The 12,169-nt window shown below is 38.7% G+C and overlaps 1 pseudogene; it reads left to right on the top strand.

The window, feature by feature from the left end:
• LOC145535658 (splicing factor 1 pseudogene) overlaps positions 1-11,119 on the top strand; it is a 121,020-nt pseudogene extending 109,901 nt beyond the window's left edge.
• Positions 11,120-12,169: the final 1,050 nt, after the last annotated feature.

The following is a 12,169-nucleotide window of genomic DNA, read 5'->3' as shown; positions in this document are numbered from 1 at the left end:
TCTATCTGTGAATCCAGTAATAAGCAAGCAGACCTCGTTATGAGCTGTGGTACCAGCCTGGCTCTGAACCTACTCCAACTCCTCTTGCCAAGGCAAGGAAAAAACAAACAAACAAACAAAAAATCCCAAAAAAACCCTGGAGAGTATTGACCTGAGAAGATATCAAATAAATGGTAAGCAAAAATAAAGTCTTTCTGTGGGGAGATTTAAAAGTTTGGATGCAGCAGAGGTGACTATAAACAGAACGTTATCAGTACAAGGCAAAACTGCATGAATTATCAGTTGGCATCTATCTTTCCTGATGAGGAAAAGGAGAAAAAAGTGTGAGACTCTGGCTACTTTAGTGATGTGGGATTAGCAGGAAGAAACCCATTCCGTTCTAGCACCATCCAGAATACTGAGATGGGACCTCCATGACTAGGAAGAGGCAGGGAATCAGGAAAGAGACAAATAAAAATATCAAAGAGCATTGAAAGGACACAGTTCCTGATAACTGCTGAACAGGAACTCCAATCATGAGCTTCTGATAATACTACACATAGAGATTTCCCTTCTGGGTCCCTGGGCACCCACAGAGTCTCAAATGCTAAATCCACGTACACGCATGTTAAGTCGCTTCAGTCATTTCCGACTCTTTGCAACCCTATGGACTGTAGCCCACCAGGCTTCTCTGTCTATAGGATTTTCTAGGCAAAAATACTGGAGTGGGTTGCCACGCCCTCCTCCAGGGGATCTTCCCAACCCAGGGATTGAACCTGAGTATCTTATGTCTCCTGCATTGGCAGGCCACCTGGGAAGACCACACCTCTTCCCAATCTTCAGCTGGCACCTTGTGCACACTCCCAGTTGTGGCACCAAGAGTGAGAACCAGCAGATAGGAAGTACAATCAGAAAACAGGACATGGTGTGTGGACAAGTGAGAAACCACAAACTTGGCTTATAGAGCCACCTTTGAGAAACAAAGGAGAGGTTTCCAGTAGCCACCAAGGTGAGTTGTAAGAACCAGTTCAGTTCAGTCACTCAGTCACATCCAACTCTTTGTGACCCCATGGACTAGAGCACGCCAGGCTTCCCTGTCCATCACCAACTCTCAGAGGTCGCTCAAACTCATGTCCATCAAGTCGGTGATGCCATCCAACCGTCTAGCTTAAGAATCCTGACAAACCTTAAAACTTTGGACATGGCAGAGGCAACTGCATAGACCCTTATCCCCTTGCAGGGGTAGAGCCTGTGACAGTGATCTCAGGCATCTCAGATGCGGAAGAGGAGTCCACCACACCTATGTACCAGGTAGCGATGCCAAAGAAACTGGCAGAAGTAAGGCACTACTGATCCCTGAGATGCTCAAAGCTATAAAAACGGCACAAGGTCACACTTTTGACAGAGGAAACAGAAGCGTGGAAAGTACAAATTCTCAAATATAACTAGGGACAGTGCAAGTAAAAAGCAACCAAAAACTTGTGCTCTAGAACCACCTACTGAAAAACAAAAGCCCATAATTTCTAGTCTGTTAAATCAGGAGAATCAAATAGGTGTTTGATGCTCATGAATCACCAGAATAGGAACAAATCATCAAGAGCCATGAAGAAGCACAAAGAATCACAGTAACACTATATACCACAAAAAGAAAATGATAATTCTACAGAAACCAAACTTAAAGTTACATAATATTGCTATTTAATTGAAGAGAATTAAAAATAGCTGTCAATAACAGACTAGTTCAAAATTGGGAAAGGAGTATTTCAAGGCTGTATATTGTCATCCTGCTTATTTAACTGATATGCAGAGTACAACACATGAAATGTGAGGCTAGATGAAAAACAAGATCTGGAATCAAGATTGCCAGGAGAAATATCAACAATCTCAGATATACAGATGATACCACTCTAACGGCAGAAAGTGAAGAGCCTTAAAAAAAATAATAATAATAAATTTACTTATTTTTCAATTGACGGATAATTGCTTTACAGAATTTTGTTGTTTTCTGTCAAACTTAAACATGAATCAGCCCTAGGTATACATATGTCCCCTCCCTCTTGAACCTCCCTTTCATCTGCCTTCCCATCCCACCCATCTAGGTCGATACAGAGCCCCTGTTTGAGTTCCCTGTGACATACAGCAAATTCCCGTTGGCTATCTATTTTACATATGGTAATATAAGTTTCCACATTATTCTCTCCATACATCTCACCCTCTCCTCCCCTCTCCCCATGTCCATAAGTCTGTTCTCTATGTCTGTTTCTCCATTGCTGCCCTGCAAATAAATTCCTTGGTACCATCTTTCTAGATTCTGTATATATGAGTTAGTATATGATATTTATCTTTCTGTTTCTGACTTACTTCACTCTGTAGAATAGGTTCTAAGTTCATCCACATCATTAGAATTAACTAAAATGTGTTCCTTTTTATGGCTGAATAATATTCCATTGTGTATATGTACCACAACTCCTTTATCTACTCATCTGTCGATGAACATCTAGGTTGCTTCCATGTCCTAGTGATTGTATACAGTGCTTCAATGAACATTGGGGTACATGTGTCGTTTTCAATCTTGGTTTCCTCAGAGTATATGCCCATAAGTGAGATTGTTGGCTCATATGTTGTGTTTTTTTTCCTGGTTTTTAAAGGAAACTCCACACTGTCTTCCATAGTGGCTGTATCAATTTATATTCCCACCAACAGTACAAGAGGGTTCCCCTTTACCACACCCTCTCCATCATTTATTGTTTGTAGACTTTTTGATGATGGAGATTCTGATCTGTGTGAGGTGATATCTCATTGTAGTTTTGATTTTCATTTATCTAATAATGAGTGATGTTGAACATCTTTTCATGTGTTTGTTAGCCATCTGTATGTCTTCTTTGGAGAAATGTCTGTTTAGGTCTTTTTCCCACCTTTTGATTGGATTGTTTGTTTTTCTGGTATTGAGTTGTATGAGGTGCTTGTATAAATTGTATACTTCCTATCTTGGTCCATTTGGAAATTAATCCTTTGTCAGTTGTTTCATTTCCTATTATTTTCTCTCATTCTGAGGGTTGTCTTTTCACCTTTCTTATAGTTTTCTTTGCTGTGAAAAAGCCTTTAAGGCTCATTGAGTCCAACTTGTTTACTTTTGTTTTTTTATTTCCATTACTCTAGGAGGTGGGGCATAGAGGATCTTGCTTTGATATATGTTATCGAGTGTTCTGCCAATGTTTTGTTCTAAGAGTTGTTAGTTTCTGTTCTTACATTTAGGTCTTTAATTCATTTTGAGTTTATCTTTGTGTATGGTGTTAGGAAGTTTTCAAATTTCATTATTTTACATACAGGTGTCCAGTTTTCCCAGAACCACTTATTGAAGAGGCTGTCTTTGCCCCATTGTATATTCTTGCCTCCTTTGTCAAAAATAAAGTTCCCATAAGTTCGTGGGTTTATTTCTGGACTTCCTATCTTGGTTCATTGGCCTATATTTCTGTGTTTTTTTTTGCCAATAACATACTGTCTTGATGACTGCAGCCTTGCAGTATAAACTGAGGGCAGGAAGGTTGATTTCTCTAGCTCCATTCTTCTTTCTCAAGACTGTTTTGGCTATTTGTGGTCTTTTGTGCTTCTATATGAATTGTGATTTTTTTTGTTCTAGTTCTGTGAAAAAAATGTCATTGGTAATTTGATGGGGATCACATTGAATGTATAGATTGCATTTGGTAGTATAGTAATTTTCACAATATTGATTCTTCCTACCCAGGAACATGGAATATCTCTCCATCTGTTTATGTCTTCTTTTATTTCTTTCATTAGTGTCTTATAATTTTCTGTGTACAGTATTTTTTTTCTCCTTAGGGAAGTTTATTCCTAGATATTTTATTCTTTTTGTTGCAAAGATGAATGGGGTTGATTTCTTAATTTCTCTTTCTGATTTTGCATTGTTAGTATATAGAAATGCAAGCAATTTGTGTGTATTGATTTTGTATTTGGTGACTTTGCTAAATTCTCTGATTAGCTCTATTAATTTTCTGGTAGCACCTTTAGGGTTTTCTATATAATGTCATCTTCAAACAGTGAGAACTTTACTTCTTTTCTGACCTGGATTCCTTTAATTTCTTTTTCTTCTCTGATTGCCATAGCTAGGACTTCCAAAACTATGTTGAATAATAGTGGTGAAAGTGGACACCTTTGCCTTGTTCCTGATCTTAGGGAGAATGCTTGCATTTTTTCACCTTTGAGAAAAATGTTTGCTGTAGGTTTATCATATATGGCCTTTACTATGTTGAGGTAGGTTCCTTCTATATCTATTTTTGAAGAGTTTTCATCATAAATCGGTGCTGAAATTTTTCAAAGGCTTTTTCTGCATCTATAGAGGTTATCATTGGTTTTTATCTTTCAATATTTTAATATGGTGTATCACATTGATTGATATGCATATATTGAAGAATCTTTGCATCCCTGGAATAAACCCAACTTGATCATGTTGTTTGAGCTTTTTAATCTGTTGTTGAATTTTGTTTGCTAGAATTTTGTTAAGGATTTTTTGCATCTATGTTCATCAGTGATATTGACCTCTAGTTTTCTTTTTTAGTATTTGTCTCATTTTGGTATCAGTGTGATGGTGACCTCATAGAATAAGTTTGGAAGTGTTCTCTCCTCTGCAATTTTTTGAAAGAGTTTTAGAAGGATAGGCATTAGTTCTTTTCTAAATGTCTGATAGAATTCTCCTGTGAAGCCATTTGGTCCTGGGCTTTTGTTTTTGGGGAAGATATTTGATCATGGTTACGATTTCAGTGCTTGTAATTGGGTTGTTCATAATTTCTATTTATTCCTGGTTCAGTCTTGGAAGATTGAACTTTCTAAGAATCTTTCCATTTCTTCCAGGTAATCCATTTTATTGCCAGATAGTTGTTCATAACAGTCTCTTATAATCCTTTACATTTCTGCATTGTCTAATGCAACCTCTTATTTTTCATTTCTAATTTTGTTGATTTGATTTTTCTCTCTTTTTTCTTGATGAGTCTGGCTAATGGTTTATCAATTTTGTTTATCTTCTTGTCTATCAAAATATCAAGGCATTTTTCACAAAACTACAACAAAATTTTTCACAATTTGTATGGAAACACAAATGACCCCAAATAGCCAAAGCAATCTTGAGAAAGACGAATGGAGCTGGAAGAATCAAGCTGATTCCTGATTTCAGAATATACTACAAATCTACAGTCATCAAGACAGTATGGCATGGACATAAAAACAGAGTTATACACCAAAGGAAAAGGATAGAAAGCCCAGAGAAAAACCCACACACCTATGGGCAACTTATCTTTAACAAAGGAAACAAGAATATACAATGGGAAAAAGACAGTCTCTTCAATAAGTGGTGCTGGAAGAACTAGACAATTATGTGTAAAAGAATGAAATTAGAACACTCCCTAATGCCATCTACAAAGATCAACTCAAAATGGATTGAAGACCTAAATGTAAGACCAGAAACTATAAAACTCTTAGAGAAAAACATAGGCAGAACACTGTATGACATAAATCATAGCAAGATCCTCTATGACCCACCTACTGGAATAATGGAAATAAAAACAAACAAGTGGGGCATAATGAAACTTAAAAACTTTTGCATAGCAAAGCAAGCTATAAACAAGATAAAGAGACAACACTCAGAATAAGAGAAAATAATAGCAAATGAAACAACTGACAAAGGATTAATTTCCAAAATATACAAGTAGCTCATACAACTCAATATCAGAAAAACAAACAACCCAGTTAAAAAGTGGGCAAAAGAACTTAACAGACATTTCTCCAAAGAAGACATACAGATGGTTGATAAACACACGGATACTCAATATTGCTCATTATTAGAGAAATGCAAATCATAACTATGAGATATCACCTCACTCCAGTCAGAATGGCCATCAACCAAAAATCTACAAACAACAAGTGCTGGAGAGGGTGGGGAGAAAAGGGAACCCTCCTACACTGCTGATGGGAATGTAAATTGATACAGCCACTATGAAAGACAGTATGGAGATTCCTTAAAAAACTAGGAATAAAACCACCATAAAGTCTCTCAGTCGTGTCTGACTCTTTGCGACCGATGGAGTATAGCCTACCAGGCTCCTCCGTCCATGGGATTTTCCAGGCAAGAACACTGGAGTGGGTTGTCATTTCCTTCTCCAGGAGATCTTCCCGACCCAGGGACTGAATCTGGGTCTCCTGCATTGTAGACAAACACTTTTACCATCTGAGCCACCAGGGAAGTCCAAGCAATACCACTTGTAGGCATATAGTCCGAGGAAACCAAAACTGAAAAAAACACCTGTACCCCCAATGTTCATCGCAGCACTACTTACAGTAGCTAGGACATGGAAGCAATCTAGATGTCCATTGGGAGATGAAAGTATAAAGAAACTGTTGTACATACATACAATGGATTACTGCTGCTGCTGCTGCTGCTAAGTCGCTTCAATCGTGTCCGACTCTGTGCGACCCCATACACTGCAGCCCACCAGGCTCCCCCGTCCCTGGGATTCTCCAGGCAAGAACACTGGAGTGGGTTGCCATTTCCTTCTCCAATGCGTGACAGCGAAAAGTGAAAGTGAAGTCGCTCAGTCGTGTCCGACTCATAGCCACCCCATGGACTGCAGCCTACCCGGCTCCTCCGTCCATGGGATTTTCCAGGCAAGAGTACTGGAGTGGGTTGCCATTGCCTAATCAGCCATAAAAAGGAATGCATTTGAGTCAGTCCTAGTGAGATGGATGAACCTAGAGCCTATTATACAGAGTGAAGTAAGTCAGAAAGAAAAAAACAAATACCATATATTGGCAAATCAATATAGAATCTAGAAAGAGGCTACTGATGAACCTATTCATAGGGCAGCATTGGAGATGCAAACACAGAGAACAGACTTATGGACAAGGGCAGGGAGAGGATGGAGAGATGAATGGAGAGAGTAGCATGGAAACATATACACTAACATGTGTAAAATAGATAGCCGGTAGAAATTTGCTGCATGACTCAGGAAACCCAAACCAGGGCTCTATTAGAGAGGTGGGTGAGTGTGGAAGGTGGGAGGGAGGTTCAAGAGAGAGGGGACATATGTATACCTATGACTAATTCATGTTGATATATGGCAGGAAACAAACTAATATTGTAAAGCAATCATCAATCAATTAAAAATAAAGCATAACAAAACATATACACCAAAACTAGTAAATAAGTTATAAAGTCATATTGTACAGCATAGGACAGTATGGCCATTATTTTATAATAAGTTTAAATGGCATATAACCTATACAAATATTTAATCACTATGTTCTAATTGCACACATGAAATGAACATAACCTTATTAATCAAACATATTAAAATAAAAGATAAGTTATCTGGATAATTTTTTTCCATTCAATCAAAATTTTCCTTATTTCCAAATTCCTGTGTGATGACCCTTCATTATCATAACATTCTTTCCAGCTGGCCTAAGGCAGGATTGTGAAGCTGCCAGTTAACCCAGAGAATTTATAAGAGATTTTCCATGAACAACCACAACAACAAAAATAAATCAATTTGCTAATAACTCTTTCTGTTACTCTGTCAGGAATTTATAAAAATTATTGCATACTACTGAGTACTTAGAACTGTGCCAAAGAATGAATGGTGGTAGGATAACAAGGAAAGGATAGTATGAGAGACAGTACAAAAAAAAAAAGAAAACTTTCACATTTATTACCTAATTGTATATGAAGATCAAAAACAAGAATATGCAGAAGATGATTGCAATGTTTTGATTACTCTGACAGAGATAATAACCTTTCTGTCCTTCCCATGCTGGTATTCAGATCAGTTCATTTCAGTCACTCAGTCGTGTCCAACACTTTGTGACCCCATGGAATGCAGCACGCCAGGCCTCCCTGTCCATCACCAATTCCCAGAGTTTACCCAAACTCATGTCCATTGAGTCGGTGATGCCATCCAACCATCTCATCCTCTGTCGTCCCCTTCTCCTCCTGCCTTCAATCTTTCCCAGCATCAGGGTGTTTTCAAATGAGTCAGCTCTTCGTGTCAGGTGGCCAAAGTATTGGAGTTTCAGCTTCAACATCAGTCCTTCCAATGAACACACAGGACTAATCTCCTTTAGGATGGACTGGGTGGATCTCCTTAGTCCAAGGGACTCTCAAGTGTCTTCTCCAACACCACAGTTCAAAAGTATCAATTCTTCAGTGCTCAGCTTTCTTCACCATCCAACTCTCACATCCATACATGACCACTGGAAAAACCATAGCCTTTACTAGACTGACCTTTGTTGACAAAGTAATGTCTCTGCTTTTTAATATGCTGTCTAGATTGGTCATAACTTTCCTTCCAAGGAGTAAGTATCTTTTAATTTCATGGCTGTAGGCACCATCTACAGTGATTTTGGAGTATTGGAGTTTCCAAAAAATAAAGTGTGTCACTGTTTCCCCATCTATTTGCCATTAAAGAGTTTTAAATAATTTGGGGAATAAACTAAATGATCAGGCACTTTCATTCTTTCATTCATAATTTACATGTTTGAATTGTGTATGTTCTTATTATAGGTATATTAAGAACTGATGAAGTTTGCATATGATTCTCTTTAATGGGTTATCTAGTTAAGAAACTTTTTTCAGCACTTGTGTGAAAAGTATGACATTGAGGTTAAAATGATAAATGATTCTTGATATGAATACATTTGCAAAACAGGGATCAAAGGCAGGAAAGATAAATCTAATCTCTCTTTCTTTTTGAGCTAAGATCTTGGTCTCTCAAGTAACATGATTAATGTATAAATCCATCATTGAATTAATGGTGCAAGATAGCCTGTCAAACTGAAGTGGTAATGTATACAAATTAAGTATGTGTGTGTGTGCGTGTAGTACACATATCATACAAATATGTATGTTATGGCAAAACAAATACAATATTGTAAAGTTAAAAATAAAAATAAAAAATAGATAAACTAATTAAAAAATAAAACTTGCTCTCCAGAAAAAAAAAAAAATATATATATATATATTTATGTTGCTCCACCCATATGCCTGACTGACTAGAGAAGTATGAAATAAAAACTGAATTAGAATTACCTTGTCTAGCAATCTCCTTTCTCAATGTTTTCATATTTATTTTCATGTTTGTGTGTGTGTGTCTGGGATACATATGTATCCCATATATTATGTAACATAATATAGCACTCATCCACCTATATGTCTGTCTGACTAGAATAATATGAACTAAAACATGAAAGAAAAACTGAATTAGAATTTCTTTGTTTAGCAATCTCTTTTCTCATTGTTTTCATATTTATTTTCATGTTTGTGTGTGTGTGTGTCTGGGATACATATGTATCCCATATATTATATAACATAATATAACACTCATGCACCTATATGTCTGTCTGACTAGAATAATATGAACTAAAACATGAAAGAAAAACTGAATTAGAATTGCCTTGTCTAGCAATCTTTCTTAATGTTTATTCTCAGAAAGACTGTAGCCAAAACTCCTCTCACCCTTTAATATAACATATACCTTGTATTCAATAAAGCCATCGATTGTCATGAATTTCTGGAGCTATTACCATGTGTTTTTCAACTTCTTGGGTGCATTATGTGCATGTCCCCTATATATTCCATATTCTGCCGTGCTTATCTTCAACCTGCTTGCCCTTCTCTTGCTCCGTTCTAAGGAGGTTTGACCATATAGACTGTGTTTCCCAGAAGCCTCAGTGCGTCAACTTCAGTCTAAAGGAAGTAAAGGTTAGAGCCTGGAGGGCAAAATAAACAGCAGTTTTTCCTCCATGGTTCTAGCCACTATCAGATAGGCCTGCCTTAGTTTAGCTTTCACCCGATGCCTCACATCTCTCCAGCCTATCCTTAATAGGAGCTGTTAATATATCAGTTGCCTCAGTGTCTCCTCTTTGGCTTTTCAGCCCCTTCATAATACGTGCAAAAAAATTACCTGCATTGAAGTCCATCTGCTTTAAGTTCTCAGGGTTTTCTGTCCTGGTTTCATCTTGACTGATTTCACAAGACCAAAGTTTACACACAATGAGGCATTCAGAAGAAAGTTTGGAGAATAAAGGAAACTTGTAAAACAAACCACTTATTTCAGAGATTTTCCCTTTTCTGAATAAAGAGAACCCCTTCATGATTTTGCATTTTTAGAAAATATTAAAGAATCAGACTTCTTACATATTTTGATAATAGCAACAAATATTAGCATGAAAAAGTTCTCATTCTTTTAGTTATATAGCTTTCTTTCTTCAAATGAGAGAAACCTTTCAGCGTATTCATTGGGTGGGATTTAACTGGCCTCTTTCACAACAATTAATCAATCAATAACCATATATTTCTTGAAATTTTGTGTGAGCAAAACATTGACTTCGGATAAGGAGAAACAAAGACATACAAATGCATGTGCAAGGAAAAGGTTGAAGGTGAATAACTAAAACATATCAATCACCATTGCCAACACCCAGAGCCACAGCCGGCCAGGGAGAACGCTCTCCCGCCTCATACTCATGTCTCCAGGCCCCTCACGCGCAACCCGCCTTAGGCAGTTTCCCCCTCTCGTGGACTGAGGGCACTATTCCGCCCGGGACGCCACCGGCCAAAGGGCGACACCCACGTGAAGCGAGGCCGGCTCGGTCCCAGACAGGGGAAGGGGGCGCGGGCAGTTGCTCGTGCGGGGCTGGGGGCGGCAGCGACGGGAAGTGGAGACAAGCACGCAAAGCGAGGGCCACGGGACAGGGGCGCAGGCGCTGTCCAGGGAACAGAAAGACCAAGACACGGCCGGGCCACCAGGAAAACAAGCGCGGTGCCCCACCGCCACACACACGTGGGCGGTCTCGCGACGCCTGGGACTCCGGCCGGCCGCGCCGCCGGGGCCGGTTTGCCACAGCCGCACCAGGTGCAGCAGAGGGGCCGGCTGTGGCTCGGGCGAGGGCAGGCGTGACGGGCTCCTCACGGCTGCGGGACCGGGGAGCCGGGACCCGGCGTCCCCCTCCTGGGCTCACCACGGGGATTGGACTCGCGCACACGGCGCACACGCGGCCCCACTTACCGAAAGCCCGGCGGGCCCAGTGGGACCCTCCCCCAACTCGGAGTCCGGAGGCGAGGGCCGCGGCCTGAAATGTTTACTGATTTCTAAAGCAAAGCACTGGAATTTTAATTTAGAACATTTGCTTTGACAAATTTAATTCTTACAGAGGGATAAAAATGAATTGACTTATTTTTACAAGCAGAGAGAGCCCATTACTCACATTCTTGGCTACAATTAAACCATTCCTTATCTTTTTCAAGACAGGTATTTGTAGGTAGCTGACAGTTGGTTTCGAATGTTTCAATCAACTCACTTTTTTTCTGTGTGTGAGCAAAAATTGAAGCCAAAGAATCAATTTAAAGAGAACTGTATGTCTTGAATCCGAAAATACCATAGTTTACTTGACCATGTATATGTATGTCACTCAGTTGTATCGGACGCTTTACGATCCCATGGACTGTATGTAGCCTGGCAGGCTCCTCTGCCCATGGAATTCTCCAGGCAAGAATACTGGAGTAGATTGCCATTTCCTCCTTCAGGGGATCTTCCCGACCCAGGGATAGAACTCAGGTCTCCTGAATTGTGGGCAGATTCTTTGCCATTTGAGCCACCAGGGAAGATGTTTAAATATGCTTAAGACAGTTTACTAGTGTCGAGTACATGTAATTACCACATCTAGATCATAGATCATATTTCATAAGAAGGGCCATTATCATTACATACAATTAAGACTATTTTCTAACATGAGGCTGCATTTAGCTCATTGAAACATAAGTGGTAATGTTCTGATCTGAAAATGTACTAAAGGAAAAAAAAAAAAACAATATCGCAATTTACCATAGCTTGAAATTATTACTTTTCCCTCCATACACATTTGAATTTACAAACTTGAATAACTTTATAATCAAATTACTATGTCTTCATTTGAAAATGCAATAATTCTGTAATATTCTTAGATAAAAATTCAAAATTTTCATGGACATTTTAATGAAATCCACCTATCTCATTTTAAAAATGAAAATAGATAAAATTATGTCAAGTAAAGGAAAGCCAAGTGAAAAAGCATATGTTTTCTGGACAAAAGAGCAAAAGTTTAATTTTATCCAAAGGTTGAAATAAAAAATTAATTTAGTGAATTA

Source organism: Giraffa tippelskirchi, chromosome X (assembly GCF_054371585.1).
Source record: "Giraffa tippelskirchi isolate mGirTip1 chromosome X, T2T-mGirTip1v1.2.pri, whole genome shotgun sequence".
NCBI classification, from domain to species: domain Eukaryota; kingdom Metazoa; phylum Chordata; class Mammalia; order Artiodactyla; family Giraffidae; genus Giraffa; species Giraffa tippelskirchi.
Note: the sequence above shows the minus strand (reverse complement) of the source record. Positions and strands in the feature narration are given on the sequence as shown.